Here is a 27,560-nt window from a genome sequence, read left to right on the forward strand (position 1 = left end):
AACCTCTGGTGCTTCTGGTATGGGCGGGGTTTTCTTCAGACAAGCCTGTTTGAAGTCCCCGACTATGACTTGAGATGTGTTGGGACAGACCGTTCCTTGTTTGGAGATGGCATCATGCAGTATCTCAAACGCTTGATTATAGTTGGCCGCTGGCAGTATGTAAACTGTGGTCAGGGATATGGAGAAGATCTCCCTCGGTAAATAGAACAGGCAGCATTTGATCGTTAGGTGTTCAAGGTCGGGGGAACACAAGTTCGAGAAAACTGCCACTTCAGACACCACCGAGAGTTTATCATGAAGCACACACCTCCGCCTTTTACCTTTTCTGGATCAGCAGTTTGATCCATACGCTAAATCAAGAAGCCTTTCAGTTTGATCACTGGTATCTGGCATGCCTGGAGAGAGACACGTCTCACTCAGACATAGGACACAACAATCTTTCATTTCCCTCTAATACAGCAATATTGCCCTCAAGTCCTCAGTTTTATTCTGCAGCAACTGCTAACAAGATTCTGAGTGGAGGGGGTCTCATCCCTCTCTGTTTCAAGCTGGCTTGGAGTCGCCACCCTTCCTGTCTCGTTTCTACCCATGGTGATGAACCTTCGTCCACTTAAAGGTGCCATGCCTGCTTGGTCTGCTGAGTCCTTCAGACAATCATGAAACCAGGAGATAATTAAGTTGATTTAAAGGTACCTACATTGCTTAGAAGGAAATTACATACTACAGATTGCAGCGAGAGTAATTGGAAAAAAGTATATTTAGAAGTAATGTCTGTAGCCCACAGAACATTGCTGTGGTTCAGCAGTGCTATCTTGCAGTTATGTGCAAGATAATTAAAAATACCAGTTGCTTTGTTTATATTGGTTATGGTGTAAATGCTGGATGCAGCAATAAATGAGCTTTATACTCTATATATATCTAGAGGAACAGAAAGATCATGCATCAGCTCTGAAGGAACATGCTTGCTCATCTTGGAAATGGGGCTTCAAACTGCACTTTAACAGTTTTGCAGTACAATATAAACATCTCCATTGAGCAAGACTGACAAAATTAGACAGTTTTCTAAAGGAATAAATGGACCAGTTGTGGATTGTATGTTCAATTTCATTCAGTACTTCTGTTTTATAAAGTAGTTGCATATTCATCCACCTGTCCACATGAACACAAAGAGGATTAACCACATTACTTTCCAGACACGCCACACAATATTGGAGATTACATTGCAGGAAATTGTATTGAAGAATAGAACATTTATATCAGATTTTTAAAAACTGGGATAATTAATTAGGTTTAAGACATAGGCATCAAAAACTCAATTTGCACATTTTCTACTTGGCAAGTTTCATTTTCCTTCATCAACCACAAAGAGTGTAATTAGTTTCATTCTGCACTCTACAAATATACCCTTCTTGTGTGAAGATTCAAACTGATAACAATTGGCACCTAGGCAGCTGAGTCCTTGCACAAGTGAAATCCACTGATGAATTAGCTTTCAACAACAATCAGCAGTAGCCTGCACCACTGCCCGGATCCACAATCACTTCGGCAGATGATTTCATGAATACACAATATGCAATTTATGTGATTTGATAAGTGATTTAATACAAAAATCAAATAATTTCTATAGTTTATTAACAAATTCAGTTGAAGATGTATGAGAGTTCTAATCCTAATAAATTACTTACATTTCAATCATGCAAACACCAATAAGAAAACTTTTTAAGTAACTCAACAATTACTAACCAACGTAAGAAATTGGGTTAAGTAAATAATAACCTGGAGTTGGTTCCAGAGCTGTATGGTAATCCAATTGAATCGGTTCCTCTGGTATTGGCTTTATATTCATTGCGCCTGAATCAGGTTCTGGAGAAGCCAAATTCGGGGCAGTTCATAGGACTCTGCATGTGATCTTTTCTTCACAATTTGCTTAAATAAGTAGTGAGATGCAGATAGCAGAGGGAGGGATAATGAAGGCATGTTCTCAACATAATCTCCTTTTAAGCGACAGTAATAACATCATGATGAAGTCATTAAGACCTAGTTTAAGATGACAGTTTGAAATGAAAACTACACTGAAGTGCTGTTTTTAAATCAATTGCACAACTTATTTGGTAATGCAAATTTGCAAGCTACCAACTGCTTCCTGATCTTTCAAGCTTACACCTTTATTTGTGGAATTATTTTGTTATAGAATTAGCTCATCTGAGGAGTGTGTAGAGGGACTAGACAGAAAAGTCACAGCTAACCATGCAAGCCGGTTTCTTGTCACAGTCACTGTTTTATTCCCAACACAACATCTTTCTGCAATCAGCAAGGTCAAGGCTTTTTCATCAGAAAGGGATCAGGCAAACAGCACAATGTGACAAAGCTTTGAAAATTACTTTGAAAAAGACTGAATTGTATCATTCCAAGAGCAACTACCTTATCAGCTGTTGCAGTGCATCCAGATATGCGTCTGTCACACCAAAATAATGTGTTAATTTTACAGTCTGTAAATACTAGTAGGTTTTCAGTCCAATAGGGTCTCATTGGTGTTGTTTGTACAGGTACAAACAGTGTGATAAATTTTCTTCTAATTTCTTTCCTTTCTCTGTTTTGTAGGAACAGAAGTCCTTTCAGCTACTGAACATGTTCCACCATTTAACTAATAATGGCAGCTGTGTACCCTGGAAACGTAGAAATCTACAGCACATCACAGGCTCTTCGGCCCACAATGTTGTGCCAAGCATATAAGCTGCTCTAGAAACTGCCTAGAATTTCCCTACTGCATGGCCCTCTACTTCTCTAAGCTCCATGTACCTATCTAAGAGTCCCTTAAAACACCCTATTGTATCCGCCTCTACCGTTGTCACTGGCAGCACATTCCACGCACCCACCACTCTCTGTGTGAAAAACTTACCTCTGACATCCTCCTTGTACCTACTTCCAAGCACCTTAAAACTAAGCCCCACGTGTAAGCCACTTCAGCACTGGGAAAAATCCTCTGGCTATCCACATGATCAATGCTTCTCATCATCTTATACATCTCTCTCAGGTCACCTCTCATCCTGTGTCACTCCAAGGAGAAAAGGCCAAGTACACTCAACCTATTCCCATAAGGCATGCTCTCCAATCCAGGCAACATCCTTGTAAATCTCCTCTGCACTCTCTCTATAATATCCACATCCTTCCTGTAATGTGGTGACCAGAACTGAACACAGTACTCCAAGTGGGGTCCAACTAAGGTGCCATATAGCTGTAACATTACCTTGAACTCAATCCCATGGTTGACACATCATACGCCTTCTTAACAACACTGTCAACCTGCGCAGCATCTTTGAGTGTCCTATGGACATGGACCCCAAGATCTCGTTGATCTTCCACACTGCCAAGGGTCTTACCATTAATATTCTGTCTTCAAATTTGACCTACCAAAATGAACCACTTCACACTTATCTGGGTTGAACTCCATCTGCCACTTCTCAACCCAGTTCTGCATCATATTGATGTCTCGCTGTGACCTTTGCCAACTCTCCAGACTATTCACAACACCTCCAACTTTTGTGTCATCAGCAAACTTACTAACCCACTCTTCTACTGCCTCATCCAGGTCATTTATAAAAATCACAAAGAGGAGGGGTCGCAGGACAGATCCCTGCGGACCACCGCTGGTCACCGACCTCCATGCAGCATATGAACCATCTACAACCATCCTTTGCCTTCTGTGGGCAAGGCAACTCTGGATTCACAAAGCAAGATCTCGTTGGATCCCATGTCACATTACTTCTGTATGAGCCTCACATGGGTAACCTTATCAAATGCCTTACTGAAATCCATATACACTACCTTAACTCTGGATTGCAATGGTTTCATGACCCTTAAAATCTTTGCTTGATAAAACTGCACTGATGCAAATACACCAGAGTATAGAGGTGGACGCAGGGCTCCTTTTTTGAGGAACAAACCAAGCAGCTAAGTAATAGAGGATTCCCTGATGTAAGAGGGAATGTTCCCAGTAAATCAAATGTCAAGTGCTGCTGGAAGATCATCCTGGTGAAAGATACACTCTGGTCTGCCCAAAACCTGTGACCTTCTAGTCCAAGATGTCTGTAAGCAAATGCAGCCGCCTGCACACTTCAGGCTATTAGCCAAAGAGCACACTAAAGCCTGGTGCAGCCAACACAAGGGCTCTGTGAAGAAGGACTGCAGTCTAAAGTCCTGCTACCACTGGACAGTAAGGGCCTCAATCCCCTAAAACACTTGAAGTTTGCATCGTCCAAAATGGCTACATGTGGCAGTGGTCCCTTGTACATCGGATGTGCTAACACTACAAGTTCATCAACCTCATAACACCACAAAGGTATAGAACAACGCTATGAATGTAAAGAAAACCAGCTATTTCTTTTGTATGTCTTTTTTGGGGGGAAAGGATGTGGGTTCTTATTTCTAACGACACGTGGTGCCAAGAATATGATGAATTACTAAAAAACAATGAGAATTGCTAAAACACACGCACCATGTTATTTCACTCTGTCCAATTACTTTCTTCCTATACATCAGACATACTGTATACCTCCACAATACTGAGATACTGAGTTTTGAAATTTTCAATTGATCACATCTCAAAAAATTGGAAGGAATAAACTTTCTGAAGCTACTGTTGTCTGCTGTGATGCAGTGTACAAGCCCCACTCAGTTAGCTGACCAATATCACAATGCTGCGCTTTGCTCCTCAAGAATGCTTCATTTCATACTGGTCTGAGGCAAAATTAAAGCAGACAGCAGACATTTTGACTGAACTAACCGGAGGCCACTTGCTTGTATTAAAAATGCTCCTGAGAAAGTGGGCATTGCAGGGCCTGCTGCAATACGTACGACAGATGAAATATCCCTTCTAGCAGCAAAGCTCTGCTGTCAGCTCCCGACACCCGTCCTCCACAACTTGTCTTCACGCCCTTGGTCTTCGGCTGCTCACCCTGCCCAAGGACAAGCCGCCCAGAGTTTGTTCTCAAGTAGAGATCCTCTCTGTGGAAAATACGACAGGCAGTCACAGTTCCATGCTCTGCTTGAAAGAGGCGCGCAACTAATTTGTCTGCCTTTGTGCCTGTCAAGTTCCTCTTCTTTACTGCTGACTTAATACCAAAACCAATCATCAGTCTGAACTTTACCCTGTAATAATGAGCCAATTCCAATAATGCTCCCATGAAGCAGTGCAACACGTGTGGAAAGTGAGGCCACTTGCAGCAATATCAAGCAAATTATGATTCTTGGGAGTATCAGTAAGAGGGGTTAGCAGTACAAAATCTAATCTGACCTGAACCTTTAAATTTTAGCAGAGTGAATTAATTTTAATCAAACTGATTCTACTTTCATTATTTATGAATGCTATTTTTTTGGTACCCTGCTGAGGTAAATTTTCTAGTTACTCCTGCAGAATCGATGACCTTGTTCAAGATAGAAGTAGTCAAATTTTGTCTTTAAAAATGCAAACAACAGGAATTCTGCAGATGCTGGAAATTCAAGCAACACACATCAAAGTTGCCGGTGAACGCAGCAGGCCAGGCAGCATCTCTAGGAAGAGGTACAATCGACGTTTCAGGCCGAGACCCTTTGTCAGGACTAACAGAAGGAAGAGTTAGTAAGAGATTTGAAACTGGGAGGGGGAGTGGGAGATCCAAAATGATAGGAGAAGACAGGAGGGGGAGGGATGGAGCCAAGAGTTGGCAGTTGATTGGTAAGTTGATCAGGGTTTTTAGTGACCTGGGTCAAATGTGTTGCACTCCTTTATGGGACCATGTCACAGCAATTCCTTTCTTTCACTTTTCGGAATATGCTACTGTGTTAAGTAGAGTCATATTATCCTTTGGAAAGTTCCAATTCCTTGGGCTTGCATCAGGTTCAGATCAGCAGCGATCAAGTGACTAATTTAATCTAATAACCCTCTAACCTCCAATTTAAGGACTTTGTTCCAAAGTGATTTCTTAACTGACAAGAAAAGAAATTTGGAATTTTCAATGCGATAGTCTTTTATAAACTTTCCATAGCTGTGAGATTTCACATAGCACCAAAGTTAGGAGATTAGAATTTAGTTTAATTCAGTGCGAATTGATCAATTACCATTCTGCCTTGATGTTTGCCAATGTCCAATTAATGCTGTACTCCAGCTAATATTCCACTTTAATATTGCAACACTCAGAGCTATTACATTGCTCTGTTCATAATGCTGCTAATAAACTTGTTTCGACAATTACAAATCTTCAAATACTCAAGTTTCAATATAGCACCAACATAAGGAGATTTTGTGGATGGCAGGGCATCAGGCAACTCTGCTGCCAATTAGACTAAATGATCAAAATAGCTGACTTTCTGTCTGATATCCCAACCAAAGCCAAAGTTAGATTGCTTATCCCCTCTAATACAAATCCTCCATTTTGTTATAATGAATAATGTATTCAAACTGAGGAAACTATCCTGGGGATAAATTCATGGGATAAGAGGACTGACATGTATGAGAAGATTGTTTTTAGTTATGCATCTCAAAAAGTGTAAGGGAACATACTCACTATATGTAGACATACTGAGAATATTAGCTTGTGTCAAAATCAGAGATGGACAATGATGTCCAAGTTCAATTTCAAAAATCTTCGATGGAAGACTGGAAATCTAACCTTACAAACCAATTTTGGAATCATTCAAAGAATATCTGATAAAGGGACAATGAAGATTTTTTTTTAATGGACCAAATGTACTTTCTGACAAATGTGAGATGTCACCACTCCCTGACCTGGAAAATTGTCACATTAACTGAGAGTCACATTATTGTGCTGCGAAACGTCGACCGACCTTTTCCACGGATGCTGCCCAACCGGCTGAGTTCCTCCAGTGTGTTGTGATTGTGCTGCGTGTGCTTTTTAAGATTCTGGAAGTGTTAGAGCGGCTTGGGGAATACATGTAGATCACAGGGCTGGAATTTGGAGTGGCCCTCATGCAGGAGTGTAGGATCTAGAGGTTAGTTGAGCGTTGGGGCATCAGCTACAAGGTGAGTGATGTTGGTTGGGTGACCTAGGGTGGCATTGGTGGTTTATAAATAGGATCAGGGTTCTAATTGACTGAAGGAAAGTCTGGGTCACAAAGGATGTCCTTAGTAAGAAGTAAGTTTTTAATTTAAAGGGATTTTGGACAATGGTCTCTTCAGGCACGTCTCCTTTAAGTTTCACCGAAGCAGGGCTTCATATTGAAAGTCTGCTTTGATGGAAGTGGCAAACCATTTGTGGGCCATGCACGTATTAATGAATCTCATGGAAGTGATATTCAGCCATGTCCTGTACACAACTGTTCCTGATTGTTATCTCCCTGTGCTGGCATTCATTTCAAGAGGAATAGTGTATAAGAGTAAGGAGGTGTTGATGAGGCTCTATGGGACACTGGTGAGACCTCATTTGGAATACTGTGTGCAGTTTTGGGCCCCCCTATCTTAGAAGGGATGTACTGACGTTGGAGAGAGTTCAGAGAAGATTTACGAGGATGATTCCTGGAATGCAGGGGCTAACATATGAGGAGCATTTGTAGGCTCTTGGACTGTATCCATTAGAGTATAGAAGAATGAGAGGGGATCTTGTAGAAACATTTCGAATGTTGAAAGGGCTGAACAGAGTAGATGTGGAAAGGCTGTTTCCCTTGGTGGGTGAGTCCAGGACAAGAGGCCACAGTCTTAAAATTAGAGGGTACCCATTTAAAACAGAGATGAGGAGAAATTTTTTTAGCCAGAGGGTTGTGGATTTGTGGAATTCATTGCCACATACAGCTGTGGAGGCCCGATCATTGAGGGTGTTTAAGGAGGAGATTGTTAGGTATCTAATTAGTCAGGGTATCAAAGGATATGGGGAAAAAGCCGGAAATTGGAACTAGGTGAAAGAATAGTTTAGCTGAAAGAATAGTGGCAGAGCAGACTCGATGGGCGGAATGGCCTACTTCTGCTCCTTTGTCTTGTGATCTTGTGAATGTGTATGGATGGCAGATTCTGGAACAAAATTTCTGTCTGTTATCCTCTCCCCCCAAGCTTCTAAAACTGCCTAAGAACTTTTCACTTTCGCCCCCTTGTACAACTCTAATTTATTGTTTCACCACTGCCAATCAGCTCTCAGCCATCTTGGCCTGAAACTCTACTACTTCCTCATTAAAATTTTCCCTTCCTTCCACTCTCCTTTCAAATGCCATTCTATGTTTGTCAGCTATCACTTGTCATAATATCTTTTTTAATGCTGGTTTGAAAATGTTTCCTTTTGCCTTGGAGCATCTTACAATATTAAAATTGTGAATATAAATGCTAATTACTGTGATCTTGGTCTTATCTATCTAACAACAGTGATTACATTTTGAAAGCAGTTTTAGTATTGAAACCAGACTAGGAATTAAAAATGAAAACTCTTTCTTTCCAATGTCAGTAGTCTCCAGCAAATAATATGCAAACTATATGATAGTTTCTCAAACACTGTATTAACAGGTTTATTCACTGCAACTTAGATGGGATATTATATCTTGTAGGTGTCAGTAATTTATCATATTGTGCATGGTGAGAAGAGCTAACACTCCTTTACAACAAAAGCTCTGAGTTGGATGGAATGATATAAGCCCATTGCACAGGCTGTGATGAAAAATCTGAAGGACATACGGAGGAAATATAATTTAGTACTCTGTCACGTCTGTGAGCAAAGCAAAGGAAATGAATGATACTGTAATGAGCTGCAAGCAAGTGAGTTGCATTTTTCAGATTTGCTCTGTTTCCATTTAATTGATCTACCTGGTTAAATTTTATATGCTAAAAGATTTTCAAAATGCATTTATATGTTAACATTCAGAAAATGTGACAATATTCTGCAAATGGGAATAAAAGGGATTCCATTAAAATTAATCAGAAAAAACAGAGAATGAAACTAAGTGTTAATTGCAGGTTTTTGGAAATAAACCAATATTCCTTGTCCTCATCTCAAAGCTGCTTTCTCCAAAGATCTAATTTTTGTCTTTTTATCGGTCAAGGATTAACAACTGGTAGAAGCTGACCACTTCTACATAACAAAACCAAGAGGTGCATGTCTTGTATTTGTTTTTCATCAGTTAAGTTACTTCATGTGGTTGCTTTGACATATTTCAATCGTGTCATTTGATTAATACACAGCTATTCTCAAGGGAATAGATTTAAAGCTGTTGGACATATGGGCTCTTTTCCATTCAGATTTAATCTTACTGAAGCTTTGATTAGCCTAACTGATGATGCCAGTAACTGTTATCTTGTGTGGACTATTATAAAAGTGACAGATGGAGAAACCCCTTTTGGCTTGTGCTAAATCTCTCTGGCTTAGAATGCTCTTAAGTTCTTTCATGTCAGTCATTGATATGAAATTTTGTTTAAATGTTGCTCATCCCTGGGTCTTACTGCCTCATGACACTTACTGTCTGATATCGGTGCAAGATGTTCCTGATTTACTTCACAATGGTAACGTGTACTAAGGCAAGCTCTTGAGGACACAAGGCCTATTCCTCTGCACAAGACACCCTGGACCTCATCCGCCACCGAATACCCTCATGGCACTGACAAATTCCTCGGCAATCACTATTGACGTACTTTGGTAATTCTGATGGACGATCACTTTAGAGTCTCATGGATGAGACTCTTTAATCATTCTGTATTTATTAATACTTCAATGGGTCAGCTTTGAATATTAGAGAGAACCGTAAATATTGGGAAAATTGTCACATGCTGGACAGATGGTGAAATAAAGTGAACACATCAGCACCATCGAGCAGATCGTCTGATAGGATAACTAGGAGAGAATGGTTGACAGACTGGTGTTAGCTGAGCCAGGGCTATAAATATTGACTCCACATAAGGACAACACATCATTAAATCACTGCCATTTTCTTCTTCCTTCGCACATTTTTGACATATCAAAACAGCAGCTACTGGCAAGCGTAGGATGCTGTCAGATACAGACCTTCCAATGATGGTGTTGATAGTGACTGAAGTAAACGCCATTTCGTGAGATTAAGATTGATACTCCATGTAATTCTCTATTATGTAACTAAGGGAAATCTACGTCGCATTAAAAGGTCATTGAGTTTAATTGTTTTCGGATGCAGAGTCAAACCAAGCATAAAAGAAGAGGAGGAGGAAGGTTATGGTATGTGACGTTTAACTTTGGGGTTGGAGCTACAAAGAATGAGCATCTTAAAGTAGCTGACAGGGATAAATACCTAAAGTGCTCAAGGGGAAAACAAGGACTGGATACAGGCAGCAGGGTTTTAAAACCTAAAACCAGCATGGATGTACAAGTTATCATTTCTGAGTCAAACATCTGACTAAAACAACATGTCAATATAACTCTCCACAGTCAGATCTTAATGGACAGCAAGAAGAATCCCAAAGGGAAATGCTGTGAGTAGCAATAGTCATTGTTCTGAGGGCAGATTCCAAGGGCTAGTGGGACAAGAAGGAGATTGATTTACTCTCAGTGGACCCCGTTTCTCAGTGTCAGGGGAGAAAGGTGGAAAGCTCTGATTTTTTTTCCCTTCAGAAACTACCTAGACTGGTTCAGCAATCGGATATTAAATGATAAAATTATGTTAATTTTATCTTTTGTAGCAGATAGAAATAAATCACTAGGCCAAACCAGCTTCGTTCCTTCCATTGGTAAATCACCTGATGAGTCACAAATCAAAATTTAGCACAAACTCCACTTGCAAGAGGTGGGGGTAGATTTTAAATCTGACCCCGGTCAGAAACTAGCATTGCACATTAAGAGTGTGGCCAATTTACACTGACATTAAATCATTTTCTATAATGCACAATCTCTGATGTCAGTTTAGCACACAAGCAGCAAATTGAAACTCTCTTACAGTTACAGATACTAATTGAAGAGTTTTTAAAATTCTAATAGAATCTTCTATTATCTCAAACAAATCTGTACTCATTACTATGCCAATTTCTACATTAAAATTACTGTGCAATCTTTTATCACCATGGGTAATATGAATTGAGAATGCTTTCAATGTAATTCAAATGAAATGGCACATGACCTTTCTCCTAGTACTGAGAGAGAAAGAATCTCATTCTCCACATTTTTACAATTCAGATAATTTCATCTTCAGTACCAGGTCATTCCATAAATATTCAGACAAACACAATGTCCTTTTATCTATCATACCTCAAAACAATGCATATAGATGGTTTGTTTTAACCAAGTAGTTTCTCAAATGTTGCACAGTTTCAAATTATATTATCAGCACTCTAAAGCCAAATGTATTATGTAATGTAACCGTATTGTTCTTTTAACTAGATCATATGATGAAGAGAAAAATTGTAACTAATTGAAGACCATGGAGACCCATTGTTGAATACGAGATTTATATTTATTTAAATGTTGCGTGATATCAGTGATTGATTATCCACAAAAGTCAGAAGAACAGCAAGTTCCTCATTTTCAGAACAAGCAGACCATACATGGGTAAATGATATTATGCCTTGGTTTCTTCATAGAATCAGAGAATCCCAGGATGATGTTGTGTTCAACATACTTTCTCCATAGACTCACCCCAGATCTGCTCCATAAATCTGTCAGCTCATAAGGGTTCTGTTCCCTTTGGCCTGTTTTACAAGGCTTTTATGTATAATTCTAAACTCACTGTGAAACTTTAACTGTTCTTGCGATTAATCATAGGAAGTACTCATTACAAATTTGATTTAAGAGTTGTTGAATTAGGCCAATTATAAAGGTATCATTGTGCCTATAATTGGCAATTGATTTTGCCCACATATGGGGCAGAGGGGAAAAAAAAAGGATCAGCCATGACTAAATAGCAGAGCAGATTCGATGGGCCAAATGGCCTAATTCTGCTCCTATGTCTTATGGTTCTATGTTCATGGGAATTGACTGTCGCAGCAGTCGATTGCAAGAGTATGGGGAAGGGGAGGGGCAAACGGAGCCACAACAACTCCCAAAAAGCTATTCAGAAACAATACGTGCAATGTGTTTTATTAAGTTTACTTGTACATGTTCTCCCATAACAAAATGGATCTGCACAACAGTCCCTGCAACTGCTGGCAAATTGAAACTCCTTAGAGCTTAGAGTCTGACAAAGAACGTCCTTTGACCATAAATGTTTTGAGGGAGGATATGCTGATTTGCCGACAGCAAGCTCCCATGGAAAGCAGCGTAGTGATGGCCACTGCATGATGTTTATTGATGAATGCATAACTAGCCAGGGCACGTGTGTAATGTCCAGCCCCTCTAATCTTTCAAACCTACTTGAGAGAGGAAGGCAGGCCTCAGTTTAACAACTCATTCTAACAATACCTTTCACTACATCAGAATTTTTTGTTCACATCTTTGAGGTGAGGTTGTTGTGTATTTAAAACTTCAGTAATATTGGCACATAGAGTTTGCGCGTGGCCAAGTGGTTAAGGTGTCGGTCTAGTGATCTGAAGGTCGCTAGTTTGAGCCTCAGCTGAGGCAATGTGTTGTGTCCTTGAGCAAGGTGCTTAACCACACAGTGCTCTGCGACGACACCGGTGCCAAACTGTATCGGCCCTAGTGCCCTTCCCTTGGATAACATCGGTGGCGTGGAGAGGGGAGACTTGCAGCATGGGCAACTGCCAGTCTTCCATACAATCTTGCCCATGCCTCAGTCAACATCGAAATCGATGGACAGCCGAAGAAGAAGAAGAATATTTGAGTAATATTGTAAATATAGCTTGATCAAACATTCTTTGTTTACATAATTCATTACAGGTTATGTGTAAATGTACGTGAATGACATATGTCATGATGCTACCACGCCATATGTGCAGGCCTCACTGAAGTGAAAATAAGTAAAAATGAAATTCACGTCTATCCCCCGGCTGCATGTTGTTCCATCGATTAGTTTTATGTGTTGGAGTTGTAAAACATAACAGGACCTGATCTATTTTCTCCTGATGCAAGGACTTCCAGAGTCAGAGTCAGGAATGAGGGGGAGGGAGAGGCAATGTTCCCTCTGGGGCGTGCGCATGTGCACGTGCACACATCTTTATGCTACTAGCGCACAAATGAATTTAAACTGTGCACAAAAGGTTATCACCCACTACCTCCATGGCATATTAAGTATATATTTTATGATTGTACACAATCACATCTCTTTTTCTTGTTTCTGATCTGGACGGTGTTGACAATGTGGCGTTTGCAATGAATTGTCTGAAGGTTTTAGAGCTGGCTGATGTACACAGTATTTATCGAAGAAATCATTCAGTGCGCACATGCTGTTGTCACTGGGCAAAGAACTGCACAGTGCAAGCTTTTTGAGCACACTGGTCATTACAAATTAGAGGCAACGTTGGGTAGAGGTCGTTGACTGATGTTGAACAGGGACAGGTGCTGGTGGTCGGAGTGGTCCACGGTCAAAGGCCAGCAATCCCTGTGCAAAGATGTCAGGTCAGCAGACATTGAGGACGAAGACCAGCAGTCCCCACGGTCAATGACTGAAGGAGTCAATCGTGGTCACAGGCCCTGTGAATGAGGGTTGCTGATCCCCCCAGGTTCGCGGTCTGTGTGAGTCTGGAGTTTGAGGCTCAGAGTTGAAAGTCCAGTAATCGCTAAGTCATAGGGACCAAAGTCAGTGAGTCCAGAGGTCAAGACCTGAAGGTCAAAGACTCTAGGTTGGTGTGTCCGGAAGATGAAGGCCCAATGTCAGTGAGTCCATGCCAGACTCTGGAAGATGGAGGTCTGGAGGTGGCCTATCCTGGCATTGGAGATCAGGCTGTGTGAAAGAATTGCTGCGAGGGTGGAAAATGACTTGTTTTGCTGTTGTGGTTGTTGTTGTTGTTCTGTTGAACATTGTGGGCATGTTCTGTTGTTACTGGAATGTGTGGCAATATTTGTAGGCTGCCTCCAGCATATCCTTTGGTTGTGTTGGTTGTTAAATCAAGCGATGCATTTCACTGTATGCTTCAATGTACATGTGATAAATAAATGAATCTGAAAAGGTTAAATAGTTATCCTGAGGCTGCAGTCAGGCACGTTGCCATCATAATTTAATGTTCCCAAATCCCATCACCTTCTGTTGCATGGAATAAACTATAATTAAGCGATAACCTATAACTATAAAAGGGTACCTGGAGGCACATGATGAAAAAGGCTGTAGTCAGCATGGTTTCCTCAAGGGAAAATCTTGCCTGACAAATCTGTTGGAATTCTTTAAAGAAATCTTTAAAAAGATGGACAAAGGAGAATTGGTTGATGTTGTGTACTTGAATTTTCAGAAGGCCTTTGACAAGTTGCCACACATAATGCTGCTTAAAAAGATACAGGCCCATGGTATTACAGGAAAGATTCGTGGATAAAGCAGTAGCTGGTTGACAGGAGGCAAAGAGTGGGAATAAAGAGAGCCTTTTCTGCTTGGCTGCCGGTGACTAATGGTTTTCCACAGGTGTCTATGTTGGGACCAATTCTTTTTATGTTACATGTCAAAGATTTGGATGATAGAGTTGATGGCTTTGTTGCAAAGTTTGCTGACGATATGAAGGCAGGCAGAGGGCAGGTAGTTTTGAGGAAGTAGCGAGGCCACTGAAGGACTTAGTTAGACTAGGAGAATGGGCAAAGAAGTGGCAGTTGGAATACAGTGTCGGGAAGTGTATGGTCATGTACTTTGGTAGGAGAAATGAAAGGGTTGACTGTTTTCTAAATGGAGAGAAAATACAAAACACTGAAGTGCAAAGGGACTTGGGAGTTTTTGTGCAGGATTCGCTAAAGATTAATTTGCAAGTTGCGTCTGTGGTGAGAAAGGCAAATGTGATGTTAGCATTCGTTTCAAGAGGACTAGAATATAAAAGCAAGGATGTAATGTTGAGAATTTATAAAGCACTGGTGAGGCCTCACTTGGAGTCAATGTTCCCTCTAAGGTGTGCACATGCACACATCTTTTGCTACTATGAGAGGTGACGGCATTGAAACATATCGAATGGTGATAGGCCTTGATAGAATGGATGTGGCGAGGGTGCTTCCTATGGTGGGAGAGTCTAAGACCAGAGGACACAGACTCAGAATAGAGAGGCATCCTTTTAGAACGGAGATGAGGAGGAATTTCTTCAGCCAGCGAGTGGTGAATCTGTGGAATTCCACAGGTATCTGTGGAGGCCAAGTCTTTATGTATATTTAAGGCAGAAGTTGATGGATTCTTGATTGGTCATGGCATGAAGGGATATGGCAAAGTCAGAGATTGGGGCTGAGAGGAAAAATGGGTCAGCCATTATGAAATGACGAAGCAGACTTGACGGGCCAAAATGCCTAATTCTGCTCCAATATCTTACAGTCTTATGATAAAAATATCAACATTTATAAATATGTTCTTAAGGAATGTCATATAATGGGGAGGGGTTGGTTGTTTAGAATTTTAACATTTTATTGCTGCAATTACGGTCATATTTTAGCATAAATTATAGTGGAACATTTAGTATTTTAAAAAAATTAAATTAATACAGATCGGTCTCTTCTGCTATCACATTGCAACGTAAAAGAGGAGAAGTTGCTATCAGTACTTTCTACACAAAATTGACACAAAATCATGTGTCACAATTCACGCAGTTTGTAGATATATGGATAATATGCCACTTTCACTATATTTAAAATCAAATTTCTTAAATTTAATATATTTTCAGAAAAAAACCAAGGCTATCACAAGCAAAATTTAAAATGCAGATCATGGTGTTTTTTTCTTTGTTTCCTTGAGGCTGAAACTGAAGGCATGTAAAGCATATTGTTCTCATGATCTGTATCAATATAAATTATTTTTCTGTAAGAAAAGTGACATAGATTGTGCTTATCTTTCTAAAAATTCACAGCAAACCTAAGCTCTTTCCTTTCAGCTGCAGATGACTGTCATTTTACTTCTACTGGTCATTAATATCACTTCTCACATTTCATATGCCTTCATAGCTTTGACTGAGGCAGCACAATGTCTCTAGTTACTGCATAGTAACAGAAACTTCTACAAGTAAATAAAGAAATAAAATAGCTAGCAAAATTACAGAAGCCTTTTTTTAAACAGTTCAGCAATTCAAATCCCAGGAGTGTACTGGATTAATTTGATAAGTAGTGAATTCATTATAATTTAAAATTGGAAAATCAAGAATTGTTTCCACCATGACCCAGCTGTCATGTTCAAACTTGAAAATTCAAAACTGCAGTGATTAAAATAGGGCCAAGTTAAGTTAATCATTGCACTGTTACCTCAGAAACTATTTTTATATCAAACAAACTCCTCCTCCAATAATTACCCTTCTTAAATATGCATTAGTGAAACTCCCAAAGACAACTGTTAAGTTTATGGCTTGTTATAAGTTCTTTTCCTCTTGTTTCCATTAGAGGAGATATGCATATGGAAGGTCTCCACAGGAAGTTTCTTTCTTTGTCTTTTATCAAAAGAACCAGCATTGGCATCATGCTTTCCTTAAAACCAAAAGGAGCCAATTGCTGTCAGTGTATTTCAGAGAATTCCTTTGATAGAACTCTTGGAGATTTAAGCATGCAAGCAATGAATTATTAACTCCCTCTTGTCTTGGGCATTCCAGATGGGCAACACTGTTGGCAGCCAACTTATAAGCGCAGCTACAGAATAAAGGTTCTATTCGATGTAAATAGAAAGGAAGCAAGCCCCGTCACAGTAGAATTATCCTCAATAAATTATTGTACATAAATATTCAAAGATGTCTGTAAAACGATGCAAATCAGTACCAAATTTTTTAAAAATCACATCTTGTTCTATCATGCAAACCCGAGGAAATCTACAGATGCTGGAATTTCAAGCAACACACATAAAAGTTGCTGGTGAACGCTCACCAGCAACTTTTATCTTGTTCTATCAGTTGGAAGCCATTAAATATGGATCATATTGGTCCACTTGTTACTTCCAGTGGATCATAAATCAATCTGAAAAGTGAGCCCTTATTTTAACAATAGCATCTTCGCTCTGCTTGCTGTGAGCAGTTAAAGCCTCATTTTTCTAAAAGGTGACACAGAACATTGGAGAGACTCCTACTACCAGATGAACAGGGTCCCACCTAACAGTTAAAAGCAACCACCTGATGGTATCGCTTCACATCATCTTAAATAACAGTTTGGGGAAAGCCATGTGCACGTTTGATTGAAAAAGAAGTGAGGTGGTAAATCTGGCTTTGTGTCAGGCTGGTCCCCTGAATTTCCCCCGGGATCAATAAAGTAACACTATGACTAATGTCATTGGAACCTCCATGTCCCCAGACCTTGGACACACCTGAGGGCATGCTGAAAGAAAGTTGTTGAGTGCAATAATGTGTTCACATCAGAATACTAAAACTGTGGCATCTTACTTCATTGCCTTTGAAGCTTTCTGTGGGAGACGTTATAATGCAATGTGATTGCTGGAGTGTGTTTACGCTCACTGGGGCCCTCTGGTGTTTGATTGTCAAAATGTAAGTACAATAGGAATATTGGTCAAGCAGCATCTGTAGAAGGAAATAGACAGTCAACAGTTAGGGCCAATAGCTTTCATCAGGACCCAAAACATTAACTGTCCATTCCCCTCTACAGGTGCTGCTCGACCCACTGCGTACCTCCAGCAGGTCGTTTTTTGCTCCAGATTCCAGCATTTGCAGTTTCTTGTGTCTCCATTAGTAGAATACATATCCCTCCAGGGTTGTAAGAGTAACCTGAAAACTAAATATTGAAGGTGCTGGAAATCTGAAATAAAAGTTTTGTTGAATGTTCTGATTAACAGCTAAAAAATGTAATGTGGCAATAATATCATCTGATAAAAGCAATCCAACAGGCCCAAATGCCTTGGAAAATTCCTTGGCAATTAAGGATATACTATTTCATTGTTTAATAGTGACCGATCTGAGAATAATAAGAGAAAGGTGGTAACTGCTCAGGTACAAAGTCAACATTAACTCACTTTAATTTGGAGAAATTCCCAGAGAGCACACCGTAGAATCAAGAACAAAAGCAAGGTTCTGAGAGCAGTTTGCATCCTTATAGGTATATAACTAACTGCTTAAGCCTATTTGCCATTCACTTTTTTTGTCCAAACCAATATTGATCCCTTATTAAACACCACAAGACAGTTTGTCTGATTAATATAATATTGCTCTATGTGAAAACATGTTGGCTGTACTTGGACTATCATGTTTTGTAACAGTTACTACACTTCAAAGCAGATTCCTTAGTGCCTGTTAAACACTTTGCATTGGCTAAAAGTTATAAACAAGTTTTTGTTTTTGATTCCCATAAAACACAACTCAACTCCCTTTAACTGCCTTTGATCTATATTCCGTATCTCCCTTAAAGGTAAAGTATAAATATTTGTCCTGGAGTGTTGACTTACTAGCCACAGATGTTTCAGGAGAGAGTTCCAGACTGCCACTATCTACTGGGTGACAGCTTGCTTCCCAATATCACTCCTTAGATGCAGGTAGATAGCCTGGCATTACTTTTTAAGTTACAATCTTTCTTCTGAATTCCCATATCACTTGAAATAACTTATCCACAATCCTACCAGCTTATTTTCACCCTTTCATCTGCTCAGTTAAGTAATGTCTCAACCATTAAAACTGAAAGGGTAGATCATCCGAGGCAACTTTGACTGGAAATGGATTCCATTGAAGACATTGTTTTGTGATGTCAAGTTGCTCCTATCTGTGGCAGTAATTCAGCTCCAATGATACTTTAGCACTTCAGATTTTGCGGTGCTGACTGGGGATGAAGTTTGATTTTTATTTTACTTAGAGATACCATAAGATCATAAGACCATAAGACATTGGAGCAGAATTAGGACATCTGGTCCATCAAGTCTGCTCTGCCATTCAATCATGGCTGATCCTTTTTTATCTCCTCCTCAACTCCAGTTCCCGGTCTTCTCCTCGTAACCTTTGATGCCATGTCCAATCAAGAACCTATCAATCTCTGCTTTAAATATACCCAACTACTTGGCCTCCACAGTTGCAAGTGGCAAGAAATTCCACAAATCCACCACTCTTTGGCTAAAGAAATTTCTCCACGTCTCTGTTTTGAAAGGCTGCCCCTCTATCCTGAGGATGTGACTTCTTGACCTAGACTCTCCCACCATGGGAAACACCCTTTCCACATCTACTCTGTCTAGGCCTTTCAACATTTGAAAGGTTTCAATGAGATCCCCCCTCATCCTTCTGAATTCCAGCAAGTACAGACCCAGAGCCATCAAACGTTCCTCATATGATAACCTTTTCATTCCTGGAATTATCCTTGTGAACCTCCTCTGCTCCCTCTCCAATGCCAGCACAACTTTTCTAAGATGAGGGGCCCAAAACTCTTCACAATACTCAAGGCAAGGCCTCACCAGAACCTTATAAAGCCTCAGCATCATATCCTTGCTCTTGTATTCTAGACCTCTTGAAATGAATGCTAACATTGCATTTGCCTTCCTCACCATTGACTCAACCTGCAAGTTAACCTTCAGGGGGATCTGCACAAGGACTCCCAAGTTCCTCTGCATCTCAGATTCCTGGATTTTCTCCCCATTTAGAAAATAGTCCGCACATTTATTTCTCCTACCAAAGTGCATGACCATGCATTTTCCAACCTTGTATTTCATTTGCCACTTTCTTGCCCAATATCCTAATCTGTTCAAGTCCTTATGCATCCTACTTGTTTTCTCAACACCACCCACCCCTCAACCAACCTCTGTTTCATCTGCAAACTTGGAAACAAAGCCATTTATTCCATCATTTAAATCATTTATATACAGCATTAAAAGAAGTGGTCCCAACACCGACCCCTGTGGAACACCATTAGTCACTGGCAGCCAACTAGAAAAGGATCCTTTTATTCCCACTCACTGCCTCCTACCAATCAGCCAATGCTCTAACCATGTTAATAACTTCCTGTAATATCATGGGCTCTTAACTCGGTAAGGAGCCTCATGTGTGGCATCTTGTCAAAGGCCTTCTGCAGTCCAAATATACAACATCCACTGCATCCTCTTTATCTATCCTACTTGAAATCTCCTCAAAGAATTCAACCAGGTTCATCAGGCAGGATTTTCCCTGAAGGAAACCATGCTGACTTTGTACTATCTCGTACTGTGTCACCAAGTATTCTATCACCTCATCCTTAACAATTGGCTCTTCCCAACCACTGAGGCCAGGCTAACTGGTCTATACACTGCAGAAGAGGTCCTTCCCTCCCACCAAGCAGAGACACTCAGCAACCCACCTACTTAACCCGAGTTTAATCACAGAATGATTTACAATGACCACTTAACCCACTAACCGGGATGGTGGGAGGAAGCTGGAGTACTGCAGGAAACCCACACGGTTACGGGGAGAACATACATACTCCTTGCAGAGGGTGCCAGAATTGAACTCTGAACTCTGACAACGTGAGTTGTTATAACATTGCGCTAACCACTTCACTTCTGTGGCTTCCATTAATAATGGACTTATTCATACATAATGGAACTTAGGTATGCATTTTATATATTATAAAATTACTACAAATGTTCAAGGCTTATGTATTCATTTTATACTGTGGCCCCTTAAAAAGTCAATATATCTTCTGTAGGTTTGAATACTCAAAATTGAACTCTAAACACCATTTTACATCCAAGTAATGTCGGATGCACCTGAAGTACTCAAACTATACAATATCTATAATGTGCCTGCTCCCAGACTGCCTGCCAATGTCCATTTACTACTGCAGTTATAATACACAGCAGCCTTGTTTGCCAGTGGATCAATTAGAAAGAAGCCTGAAGTGCTGAATTTGAGAGAAGTTAACCTATTTGGTATGTGCTTTTAAGAACATGTAATCAATTAAATCTGAAGTGGGTTTACAAGTATTCCCCAACATATACTGTACCCCTGCCAGTCCAGATAGGATTGAGTGAGTGGAGTCTGGGCACAATTTAGTGGTGTTCCACTATCACCCTGGCTAGGCACAGGCAATGAGACAAAGACAGAGAATGGAGTGCAGGGATTTTCAATATTATGACTTGTCTGTTCATTAAATTACAGGGTAAACTCACTTGGAATGTTTTTAGTTCTATCTGAATTAAACAGGAGATGAAGCAAATTGTATCAACAGTAACCCAGCAGTGCAGCAAAATCATTACAAAGCACCACTCTCTAGGTTCTTGCTGAAGAAAGACAAAAGATACCCCATGCCCACATGCAGTGCTCAGAGCGACTGAATAGGACCAATCAGTATCATTACAATCTCAGTACTGTTGTTACTCATTCCATTAACTAACTGTGCTGTCACAGCAAGCGTGACCTGGGACCTGCAAGTGCTCTGGGATGTTTTCCTTACTGCTTGGATGAAGGTATTTTTAACTGTTGAATGATTGTTGATTCATTTCTCTGGATCAATTCTCTGGTACTCTTCCCCTTTGTTAATATTACATCATGGTTGTAAAAATCTTGATTGGAAAAGATTTTTACAATCTTGATTGTAAAAATCTAAATATATTCAACAATCATAATTATAATCTACCTTTTTTTTCCAGTCAAAGACTGTTGTTGGATACGTTTCCGAAAGCTTACTTAAAATGTTCATAACAGTTATCTTGCACTCATTTTGAACCGTATTATGAACTGATTTCAGAGCAATTACCCATAGCCTGTTAGTGGATTGCAAATGCATTGTTCTGTGTAAGGTTACACTTAACCGGATGAATCGACATTATTTGGGAACAGGTTGCATACTGTCTGTGTAACTTGCACAAAGTTAGTGAGAGTCCCTTCATTACTTTAGGTCATTTATTTTCTGGAGAACATAAAACTCTGTAGTCTGTGTAATGTGAAATATAATGGAGAGCTGGAGTCCACAGAATTTCAATTGTGTTTGCAGCAGGACGCACTGTAACGTACAACTACTGGTTTACCTGCAGTAGACTAATTCTAGCCACTGTGAATAAACCAAAGAGAAAATGCAAGAAACTTGAACCTCTGATTGACTAATGGTTGTTCTGTCATTAAGCACCATTCAGATATGTTAAGAGAGAGGATTATTGATTCTTTAAAAGGGTTTGTATGTATTTCTGTACATAGTGCAGTGGGCACGTCCCACTGCTTGGAATTGGAGACAGCGCCCCTGCAACTCCCTGGTCCGCACTTCCGTTTCCCGCAGCGTGGTACTTACAGAATCGGAGAGTCGTGGAACTCTACAGCACTGAAACAGGACCTTTGGCCCACCCAGTCCATGCCGAACCATTAACCATCACCACTTGCGCTGGCAACTCCATCCACACTCTCACCATCCTCTGAGTGAAGAACTTCCCCCTCATGTTCCCCTTAAACATTTCACCTTTAACCCATGACCTCTGGTGCAGTCCCACCCAACCTCAGAGGAAAAAGCCTGCTTGCATTTCCTCTCCAAATTAGGGCAATACACACAAAATGCTGGAGGAACTCAGTAGGCCAGGTCATTCCCCCCCCCCCCACCCAACAGTATCCAAAGCGGTGTACCTGTTGTTGAGGGGAATAGCTTCCTATCCCCTTTCCCCCTCCTGATGGTCACCCAGTTACCTATTTCCTGTACCTTGGGTGTTACTACCTCCCTACATGTCCTGTTGATCAACCCCTCAGCCTCCCAAATTATCCAGAGTTCATCCAGATCCAGCTCCAACTCTGGTTAGAAGCCACAGCAGGATTCACATCTAGTCGTCATGAACACCAGAGGTCTCTCTGCCTTCCCACATCCTGCAAGAGGAGCATTCCACTATCTTGCCTGGTATTCCCATTGCTCTAAATCAGCAATAGGAAAGAAAGAAAGAAAGAAAGGAAGGAAGAATAAATAAGGAAAATAAAATCCACCCGTATCCTACGTCTCTCCTCGCCAAAGTCTCAACTCCCCTGGCCCACTCACACAATAGCCTCTCCATGTAAACTTAACTTCTTTTTATTGTATCTTGCCAGGTGCATAATTATGCACAATCAAATGTCTCCTCGGGAACTGTGGCGCACAAGAAGTACTTCTGCCAGGACTTCCCCTTGCTATCATAGGTGATGCAACACTTGCCTTTCCAGGGACCGGAACAGTCTTTCCAGGTGAAGGAATGGCACCCTTGCACTTTTTCTAATCTCATGTCCCGCATTCTGCATTTACCATCTGTTTTCTGCACTGTTGAAATCAACAAAGATTGGCGAAACACCTCAGTTCAGTCCACAGCAGCATACTTGAATTTGCTGTTGCCTGCTGCTTTAATTCCTCATCTCACTCCTACTTTGCTCTCCGTCTGTAATCTCTCATGTCGTTACAATGAGTCCAATGCAATCTTGAGGAACAGCGACACTTCTCCCCAATGGGTACATTGCAGCCTTCCAAGCACAATACTGATTTCTATTCCCATTCGCTAATTGTTCACGATAATTCCCAGGGTCAACCCGGTTTGACGCCATCAGAGACATATCCCTCCTTGACCTGCCCGGCAGTTTAACAAGCTGTTTGTCTCTCCTTCCCAATTCTGACAAAGGGACTCCAACCAGAAATGTTCCCTCCATTTCTCTTGCCACAAATGTGACCTAATTTGCTGTGCATTTCCTGCATTTTATTTATTTATTTAGGATATTAAAATATATGCAATTCTGATTTATTAAAATTTTTAAAATCCATTTATAAAATCTTTTCATGATCCAACCTCCCAGTCCCATTCTGACATGACAGCCCATGGCATCCTCTACCGTCACAATGAGGCCACACTCAGACTGTTGGAGCAACACCTCACATACTGTCTGGGTAGCCTCCAACCTCATGGCATGAACTTCAATTTCCCTAATTTTTAGTAATTTATCCCCCTCTGCCTTCCCTCATCTCACATTCCCCATCCTGGTTTCCTCTCACCCCTTCTGTTTCCCTTAGCTGACCATCACCTCCCTCTGCTGCCTTGCCTTTTTCTCCTTCCTCCCATGGTCCGCCGTCCTCTCCTATCAGATTTCTTCTTCTTCTTCAGCCCTTTCCTTCTTCCACCTTTCACCTCTCGGCTTCTTACTTCATCCTCCATCCCTCACCCACCCACCTTTTACTCCTTCTCCTTCCCCCCCCCCACCTTCTTATTCTGGCTTCTCTCCCCTCTCCTTCCCAGTCCTAATGAAGGGACTCAGCCAGAAATGTCAACTATTTAATCTTCTCCATATATGCTGCCTGACTTGCTGAGTTCATCCAGAAGTTTGTGCGTGCTTTTCATGATACAAACCTCCCAGGCAGTTCTCTGGAGCACTATCAAAGAAAGTTTGGCTCATAAAGATGACATTAGATCATAATAGGAAAATGTTCCAACTGATCTAGTTTTCACATTCTAGGTCTGAAACGTGTAAATATTGAGGTGCAGATAAGAACATGTGAAGAGCAAAACACCGCAGTCATTCTCAGTTTCAACACAGGGCATCACAGAGTTGTAAAAAGTTTATCTCACATGGCAGAACACAAGGAAAAAAAATCAAAGGATTATCACAAAACTGAAAATTAATAACCCATTTCACTGCTTAGTAACTTAAACCAACAACTTGATTTGTGAACCTTTAAGAGGCGAGTACCAAAATATTATCAGTGTATTCTGAGATTCAACAAATCTATAAAATTAGGGCTCTTTTTTTCATTCTTAACCACTCACATTAAGGAATTGGAAGAGCAGTGCTGTGCCAATTTGATAGAAATAATTGGTTTCCTTTGTTAATAATAAGTATTACAAAGCAATGCAAAAACCTCGCAAATGTTTATTTGGTAGGTTAGATACTGAGAATGTTCCCCATGTCCAAGTCCAAAAATAGGGACTACAAACTCAAGCCAGTTACAATGTTAATAAATCTAGTAGTGGACTCATCAGTAACTCCATCAATGGGCATTGGGATGAGCTCTGAGTATGCTGATTGACAGCTGCTGGGCTCAGGCAAAGGTCAGGTAGCAGTCTGTCATTCTTTAGCATCTCTCTCTCTTTAGACTATGTGGAATGAGAGGCCAACACAATGGTAGTCGTGTTCAGGACACTAGACTGAATGCCCTGTCATTGGACACTAGACTGAATGCCCTGTCATTGGATTCACCACTGAGCTCAGCACAGGAGCAATGGCTTCTTAAAGCTGGGGTTCCCAACCTTTTTTATGCCATGGACCCGACACTGGGGATCGCTGTCTTAAAGAAAGTGTCCATATGTACCACACCTGGCCTTCAGTTTTAGCCAAAGAAAGCCAGTGTAGGAACAGCAGTTCCATATATTCCAATGGGATCACTGATCCTACGAAAAAGGGTAGGGAATTAATTTAATATTTGCAATCCTTAGACTGTTTTTGCTTTTTTTTAAACCTTATAACATTTGCTTTAGGACAAAGAATACTCACTTGCAAGGTTGAAGCATCTGAGTTCATCTAATTTTGGAAAACTTCCAGTCTTATTTTATCTGAATTCCATAATCTAATTGCTGTTTTGTAATGCCAGCAATTTAATTCATCCTATACAAACACCAAAACTGGAATACAATGGCAGATCTATTTACTTGATATCCTTGGGAATAACGTAGCCTGTTCACGCCTTTAATGGCTGTTTTTTGACTAATGAGCAGTAGACTAGCAAAGTCAGCTCTTCAATAAACGTTCAAAGAATGAGCTGGGGTTTCCATTCCCAAGTGCATGTATTTTTACAGAATGGAATTGTTCGTAAAATGTCAGGGGTAGCCACCCCTGTTGCTTACTAAACATTACTGTCTTGAATGTGCCTACAAAAAAATTGCGTTCAAGTAGGATTTCAGAGATCTTCTATTGTTCATTCATCATGCCTTTCAATGAATGTAAAGAAAGTTGAGAAATCCAGTCCCTCCTCTGAAGGCAAAGGTAGTTCAGCTTCAGTTCACAGTCCATATTTACATGTATAATTAACTGTCAAATAATGGACTTCCTTCATAAATCCAAATTAGTTGTCCGTTACCATGGTAATGAAACAGCTATAACATTCATGTCTATTGTTGTCATTGAATTGGAGCGGGTCTCCTGGCCTAGGGCTGCATTGTTTACAATATGTATTAATTAGTCTTAACAACAGCAGCAAGTTTGCTCAAAAATACGTGAGAATATTGGGAAAAACATTATTTATTTTCTCATTTGATATATAAGAATTGTTGTGGAAACAAGCTGCAAATTCTCACCTGCTAGCTATTAAACCTAGCCCTAAGGACCAGTGTAATGTTTCTATGTCCTTCTCAATATCAGCAACAGAATTTCTCCTCGCCACTTGGCAGTGAGCAAGTCCTGGTGAACATGATCTAATGGATATTGCTGGTTCTATTGACGTATCCACCCAAAGGCAATTTCTCAGCAATTACCTTGGACATGAATAGTTCTTGGGCTACGTAACTGTGGTAGCCACAGGTTAACCTGGCTTTGTCCCAGATTGTCACTTAAATGATCAGCAGTGGGAATTGAAGGCTAATTTGTTTTTTTCTGACTGTTCCATTGTCCAGTGGGGATATATTACCACTTACACCAAATGTTGTTACTTGCACACAAAACTACAGGTGAAATCTAAAATCTTCCATATCAATGAGGCACCATATTTTAGAGTTATAGCTTAAGTGTCCAAGAAACAAACAATGTTAAAAGAATACAGTGTATTTTCTAATGTCTTGAAAATCTAAGGGAAATTAGAAGAAAATTTCTGTTTAAAGAAGCTTTACAGAAATCACCTGATATTAAATGATCATCAGATGAATCATTTGTTGAAAATACAGTGGATTCTGATTAATTGGGCCGTCGGTTAACCAGAGCAGCCGCTTGTTTGGGACAACTCTTAAAGAACAAAAATTAATCAAGAAAGTATCCGGAATTCTCTTCATTTATTTGGGACACTATGCTGCTTAATTGAATCAGGAGACTGTTGCCGAACAGTTTCTAACTAGCGTCAGTCACACGCATTTCTATGGCCGTTAGACACGATGCCGTAGTTGACGAGAAATAAGCAGAAAGACAATTCAGAACTGTTTTTCTCACTGTGTTTGCAAGTATTCAGGCTTGAAGCTGCCAGAAATGGCCGGGAACTACAAAGAATTTGAAGGTGGCAACCGACTATCATTTTGAATGTCACAATGAAGATGAAGATTTGAAGGATGCAATCATCGAAAGCATTGCACAAAGGCAGTCCACTATCCATACTGATCTCGTTCATTTGCAGTCAATCAAACAAACACGGCTGCATACACAGGATGAATTCCTCTTTAGGAACTAATGCACTGTTTTACTGTATTATAGCAGCATTTGTAGCTTTCTAATTTGTTCCGTATTTCATTTGAATTCATAATTTGTTATTTAGTTAAATGGTATCTTTTTATCTACTTCCCTGAAACTTTGGCTAATTGGGACAGCCACTTAATTGGGCCAAAATGTACTGGTCCTTATCTGTCCTAATTAACCAGAATCCACTGTAAATGATTGAAACTTGTGCAAGTGTTTCATTAATCACTTGACAGACCAGTGTGCTGGTAGTTGTTCCGGGTGTAACAATTTTAGATCCAAGAACAACGCACCTGAGGAGCTCAGCAGTTCAAGCAGCATCTGCGGA

General features: G+C 40.4%; 1 protein-coding gene across 3 annotated transcripts in view; it reads right to left on the reverse strand.

Moving 5' to 3' along the window:
* eml1 (EMAP like 1) overlaps positions 1-27,560 on the reverse strand; it is a 234,399-nt gene that overhangs the window by 200,952 nt on the left and 5,887 nt on the right. The window contains exon 2 of one of the 3 annotated variants that reach the window (XM_063047454.1): positions 4,784-5,004. The exons of the other annotated variants lie outside the window; for them this stretch is intronic. The gene's annotated coding sequence lies outside the window, so the exon portion shown is untranslated. The remainder of the gene's footprint in view (positions 1-4,783; positions 5,005-27,560) is intronic. 3 annotated transcript variants of the gene reach the window in all.

The sequence above is a fragment of the Mobula hypostoma genome, chromosome 1 (genome assembly GCF_963921235.1).
Source record: "Mobula hypostoma chromosome 1, sMobHyp1.1, whole genome shotgun sequence".
In the NCBI taxonomy this organism is placed as follows: domain Eukaryota; kingdom Metazoa; phylum Chordata; class Chondrichthyes; order Myliobatiformes; family Myliobatidae; genus Mobula; species Mobula hypostoma.